This window comes from Pecten maximus, chromosome 5 (genome assembly GCF_902652985.1).
Source record: "Pecten maximus chromosome 5, xPecMax1.1, whole genome shotgun sequence".
Classification (NCBI taxonomy): Eukaryota; Metazoa; Mollusca; class Bivalvia; order Pectinida; family Pectinidae; genus Pecten; species Pecten maximus.
Window position 1 is genome coordinate 34,423,123 of NC_047019.1, and position 5,968 is coordinate 34,429,090.

Sequence of the window (5,968 nt, forward strand, 5' to 3'; positions counted from 1 at the left end):
CGATAGATTTACCACTGTGGTAGTGTATAAAGTCCCGATAGGTTTACCACTGTGGTAGTGTATAAAGTCCCGATAGGTTTACCACTGTGGTAGTGTATAAAGTCCCGATAGGTTTATCACTGTGGTGGTGTATAAAGTCCCGATAGGTTTACCACTGTGGTAGTGGATCAAGCCCCGATAGGTTTACCACTGTGGTAGTGGATAAAGCCCCGATAGGTTTACCACTGTGGTAGTGGATAAAGTCCCGATAGGTTTACCACTGTGGTAGTGTATAAAGCCCCGATAGGTTTACCACTGTGGTAGTGGATAAAGTCCCGATAGGTTTACCACTGTGGTAGTGGATAAAGTCCCGATAGGTTTACCACTGTGGTAGTGTATAAAGCCCCGATATATTACCACTGTGGTAGTGTATAAAGCCCCGATAGGTTTACCACTGTGGTAGTGTATGAAGCCCCGATAGGTTTACCACTGTGGTAGTGTATAAAGCCCCGATAGGTTTACTACTGTGGTAGTGTATAAAGTCCCGATAGGTTTACCACTGTGGTAGTGTATAAAGTCCCGATAGGTTTACCACTGGTAGTGGATAAAGTCCCGATAGGTTTACCACTGTGGTAGTGTATAAAGTCCCGATAGGTTTACCACTGTGGTAGTGGATAAAGTCCCGATAGGTTTACCACTGTGGTAGTGTATAAAGCCCCGATAGGTTTACCACTGTGGTAGTGTATAAAGCCCCGATAGGTTTACCACTATGGTAGTGGATAAAGCCCCGATAGGTTTACCACCGTGGTAGTGTATAAAGTCTTGATAGGTTTACCACTGTGGTAGTGTATAAAGTCCCGATAGGTTTACCACTGTGGTAGTGTATAAAGCCCCGATAGGTTTACCACTGTGGTAGTGGATAAAGTCCCGATAGGTTTACCACTGTGGTAGTGTATAAAGTCTTGATAAGTTTACCACTGTAGTAGTGTATAAAGCCCCGATAGGTTTACCACTGTGGTAGTGGATAAAGTCCCGATAGGTTTACCACTGTGGTAGTGTATAAAGCCCCGATATATTACCACTGTGGTAGTGTATAAAGTCCCGATAGGTTTACCACTGTGGTAGTGTATAAAGTCCCGATAGGTTTACCACTGTGGTAGTGTATAAAGCCCCGATATATTACCACTGTGGTAGTGTATTAAGTCCCGATAGGTTTACCACTGTGGTAGTGTATAAAGTCCCGATAGGTTTACCACTGTGGTAGTGGATAAAGTCCCGATAGGTTTACCACTGTGGTAGTGTATAAAGCCCCGATAGGTTTACCACTGTGGTAGTGTATAAAGCCCCGATAGGTTTACCACTATGGTAGTGGATAAAGCCCCGATAGGTTTACCACTGTGGTAGTGTATAAAGTCTTGATAGGTTTACCACTGTGGTAGTGTATAAAGTCCCGATAGGTTTACCACTGTGGTAGTGTATAAAGCCCCGATAGGTTTACCACTGTGGTAGTGGATAAAGTCCCGATAGGTTTACCACTGTGGTAGTGTATAAAGTCTTGATAAGTTTACCACTGTAGTAGTGTATAAAGCCCCGATAGGTTTACCACTGTGGTAGTGGATAAAGTCCCGATAGGTTTACCACTGTGGTAGTGTATAAAGCCCCGATATATTACCACTGTGGTAGTGTATAAAGTCCCGATAGGTTTACCACTGTGGTAGTGTATAAAGTCCCGATAGGTTTACCACTGTGGTAGTGTATAAAGCCCCGATAGGATTACCACTGTGGTAGTGTATTAAGTCCCGATAGGTTTACCACTGTGGTAGTGGATAAAGTCCCGATAGGTTTACCACTGTGGTAGTGTATAAAGTCTTGATAGGTTTACCACTGTGGTAGTGTATAAAGCCCCGATAGGTTTACCACTGTGGTAGTGGATAAAGTCCCGATAGGTTTACCACTGTGGTAGTGGATAAAGTCCCGATAGGTTTACCACTGTGGTAGTGTATAAAGCCCCGATAGGTTTACCACTGTGGTAGTGTATAAAGCCCCGATAGGTTTACCACTGTGGTAGTGTATAAAGCCCCGATAGGTTTACCACTATGGTAGTGGATAAAGCCCCGATAGATTTACCACTGGTAGTGGATAAAGCCCCGATAGGTTTACCACTGTGGTAGTGGATAAAGTCTTGATAGGTTTACCACTGTGGTAGTGTATTAAAGTCCCGATAGGTTTACCACTGTGGTAGTGTATAAAGTCTTGATAGGTTTACCACTGTGGTAGTGTATAAAGCCCCGATAGGTTTACCACTATGGTAGTGGATAAAGCCCCGATAGATTTACCACTGTGGTAGTGGATAAAGCCCCGATAGGTTTACCACTGTGGTAGTGGATAAAGTCTTGATAGGTTTACCACTGTGGTAGTGTATAAAGTCCCGATAGGTTTACCACTGTGGTAGTGTATAAAGTCCTGATAGGTTTACCACTGTGGTAGTGTATAAAGCCCCGATAGGTTTACCACTGTGGTAGTGTATAAAGTCCCGATAGGTTTACCACTGTGGTAGTGTATAAAGCCCCGATAGGTTTACTACTGTGGTAGTGTATAAAGTCCCGATAGGTTTACCACTGTGGTAGTGTATAAAGCCCCGATAGGTTTACCACTGTGGTAGTGTATAAAGCCCCGATAGGTTTACCACTGTGGTAGTGTATGAAGTCCCGATAGGTTTACCACTGTGGTAGTGTATAAAGTCCCGATAGGTTTACCACTGTGGTAGTGGATAAAGTCCCGATAGGTTTACCACTGTGGTAGTGTATAAAGCCCCGATAGGTTTACCACTGTGGTAGTGTATAAAGCCCCGATAGGTTTACCACTGTGGTAGTGGATAAAGCCCCGATAGATTTACCACTGGTAGTGGATAAAGCCCCGATAGGTTTACCACTGTGGTAGTGGATAAAGTCTTGATAGGTTTACCACTGTGGTAGTGTATAAAGCCCCGATAGGTTGACCACTGTGGTAGTGTATAAAGTCTTGATAGGTTTACCACTGTGGTAGTGTATAAAGCCCCGATAGGTTTACCACTATGGTAGTGGATAAAGCCCCGATAGATTTACCACTGTGGTAGTGGATAAAGCCCCGATAGGTTTACCACTGTGGTAGTGGATAAAGTCTTGATAGGTTTACCACTGTGGTAGTGTATAAAGTCCCGATAGGTTTACCACTGTGGTAGTGTATAAAGTCCTGATAGGTTTACCACTGTGGTAGTGTATAAAGCCCCGATAGGTTTACCACTGTGGTAGTGGATAAAGTCCCGATAGGTTTACCACTGTGGTAGTGTATAAAGCCCCGATAGGTTACCACTGTGGTAGTGTATAAAGTCCCGATAGGTTTACCACTGTGGTAGTGTATAAAGTCCCGATAGGTTTACCACTGTGGTAGTGTATAAAGCCCCGATAGGTTTACCACTGTGGTAGTGTATAAAGTCCCGATAGGTTTACCACTGTGGTAGTGTATAAAGCCCCGATAGGTTTACCACTGTGGTAGTGTATAAAGTCCCGATAGGTTTACCACTGTGGTAGTGGATAAAGTCCCGATAGGTTTACCACTGTGGTAGTGTATAAAGTCTTGATAGGTTTACCACTGTGGTAGTGTATAAAGCCCCGATAGGTTTACCACTGTGGTAGTGGATAAAGTCCCGATAGGTTTACCACTGTGGTAGTGGATAAAGTCCCGATAGGTTTACCACTGTGGTAGTGTATAAAGTCCCGATAGGTTTACCACTGTGGTAGTGTATAAAGTCCCGATAGGTTTACCACTGTGGTAGTGTATAAAGCCCCGATAAGTTTACCACTGTGGTAGTGGATAAAGTGTGTGCAGGTATATCATGAAAATGAAAGATATTCCCCAATTGTACTTTCGTGATCATGCAAGGTATAACTATATTGTTCAGATATGACAACAAATGTAAGACACAATGACTTACCGATAATGAAAAAAATGTGTCTGTTATGTTGTACAGCAGTACTTGACATGAGCTACAATTAAAGGATTTTTTAATTACATAATTAACTTTGGTGGCGTGTTCCACGAAAGAAACACACACATTGTTTAATCGTCTATTCAATAAGTACGCGGAAAGATCTGGACCGAAGATATGGAGCTACGGAGCCCCTTGACTGACATGCTACACACTTATTTTATTTCGTTTTATCGAAATGTTATTTCGTTAGATCGAAATATTATTTCGTTTTATCGAAATGTTATTTCGTTTTATCGAAATAATAATTCGTTTTATCGAAATGTTATTTCGTTATATCGAAATATTATTTCGTTTTATCGAAATGTTATTTCGTTAGATCGAAATATTATTTCGTTTTATCGAAATGTTATTTCGTTTATCGAAATAATAATTCGTTTTATCGAAATGTTATTTCGTTATATCGAAATATTATTTCGTTTTATCGAAATGTTATATACAAATGGGTTCCGTTGTTTATCTGTCCTTCCGTCTGTCTTTCCGCATGATATCTTTTGAAGGAATGATAAGATTTTGATGAAACTTGTAATGTAGAGTTATTACCTAAACCTCTCATTAAAGTTAGATTATCGTCATATTGCGCACATATTTAATGAGGCTGCTTTGACCTGATTGGCTTTAGGCACAATATCTTTTGAAGGAATGATTAGATTTTAATGAAGCTTGCTTAGTAGACTCATTGCCTAAGTCCCTATAGTTCGATTATCGCAATATGTAATGATTCTAAATGCTATGTCATGTGTTTTATGTTTTTATGCATGTTGCCCATTTATTTTCATGTAATGCAATATTTGAATGGCCGTGGGATCTTGACAACTGTCCTTGTCCTCCTTCATTTACTTGTTAAGTTGTATAGTGCTGCATAAGAAATGCAACCCACAGAAGTAAAAGTTTAGTAATGGAGTTGAAAATTGATTCCTATTAATGCTTTTTCTTATAAAGGGTAATTGTTGAAGAAATTGAACTGTGATCACATTCACCATTGTAACTCTGTTATAATCTTGGCCCAGTTTCATCAATATTCCTTAAATACTTTATGTAAAAAAAGTTTCTTAACTGAAAATTGTCCTTAGGAAAACATTACAGACGTGAAGGATTTTTCCTTAAGAGTTTTCCCTAAATCCTGTAATGCTTTTCTTTGGAGAATTTTAAGTACAGGACTTTCCTGAAGTTCAGAAATATTGATGAAACCAGAGCCAATTAGTTTGTCCTCCTCCAATATCTGTTTGGATATGTTATTTTTTACATTAATGTTTTATCTATGTTCCTTTCTGAGTGTCAACACATGATCGCAAGTGTTGTTGCTGTTTGATCATCTTGTCACAGAGCCGTGAAGAACATGGATAATACCATATGGTGATGTTCTGATTGATATTTAATTGCAAAAAGAAATAACGTGACTTGGAAGTAAACAATATCATGAGAACACTTTTAGAGGAAGTCATTGACTCAAAGTTTCATAAATTCCCATAACATAGCTTTACATGCATGTAACTTTTAATGATTGACCTAAATTGTATAGGTACATTTGACATGGTATCATTTTAAGAGAACATAAAGTATGATAGTCCTTTTCCAACCTGCTTCAAGTAGCTGTTTTATTTCAAATTTATTTTCAACTGATCTGTATTAATAAAAAATGGAAATCAATCTTGTTTGTCTATACTTGTGATTTAACGAAATCAGCTGATTTTGTCTTTTCATCCCGGGACTTCGTATTAAACTGGAATGATTTTTTGCAAATCTAATAGCAAATAGCAATACAAGCAGAATCCAACAAATCATGTTGTTTAAGTAAAACATTCCAGTCCCAGCTGTTACATCAAGGTCATATTTGAGCCACCATCATCAGATGCTGTGCTATACAAATTGCCCTTCATCTTTGGTCCATCTACCGCCTTTTAACATTTGTCTATTGTGTGTTGTCACCAATCAACACTATCACATTAGTATTAACATATC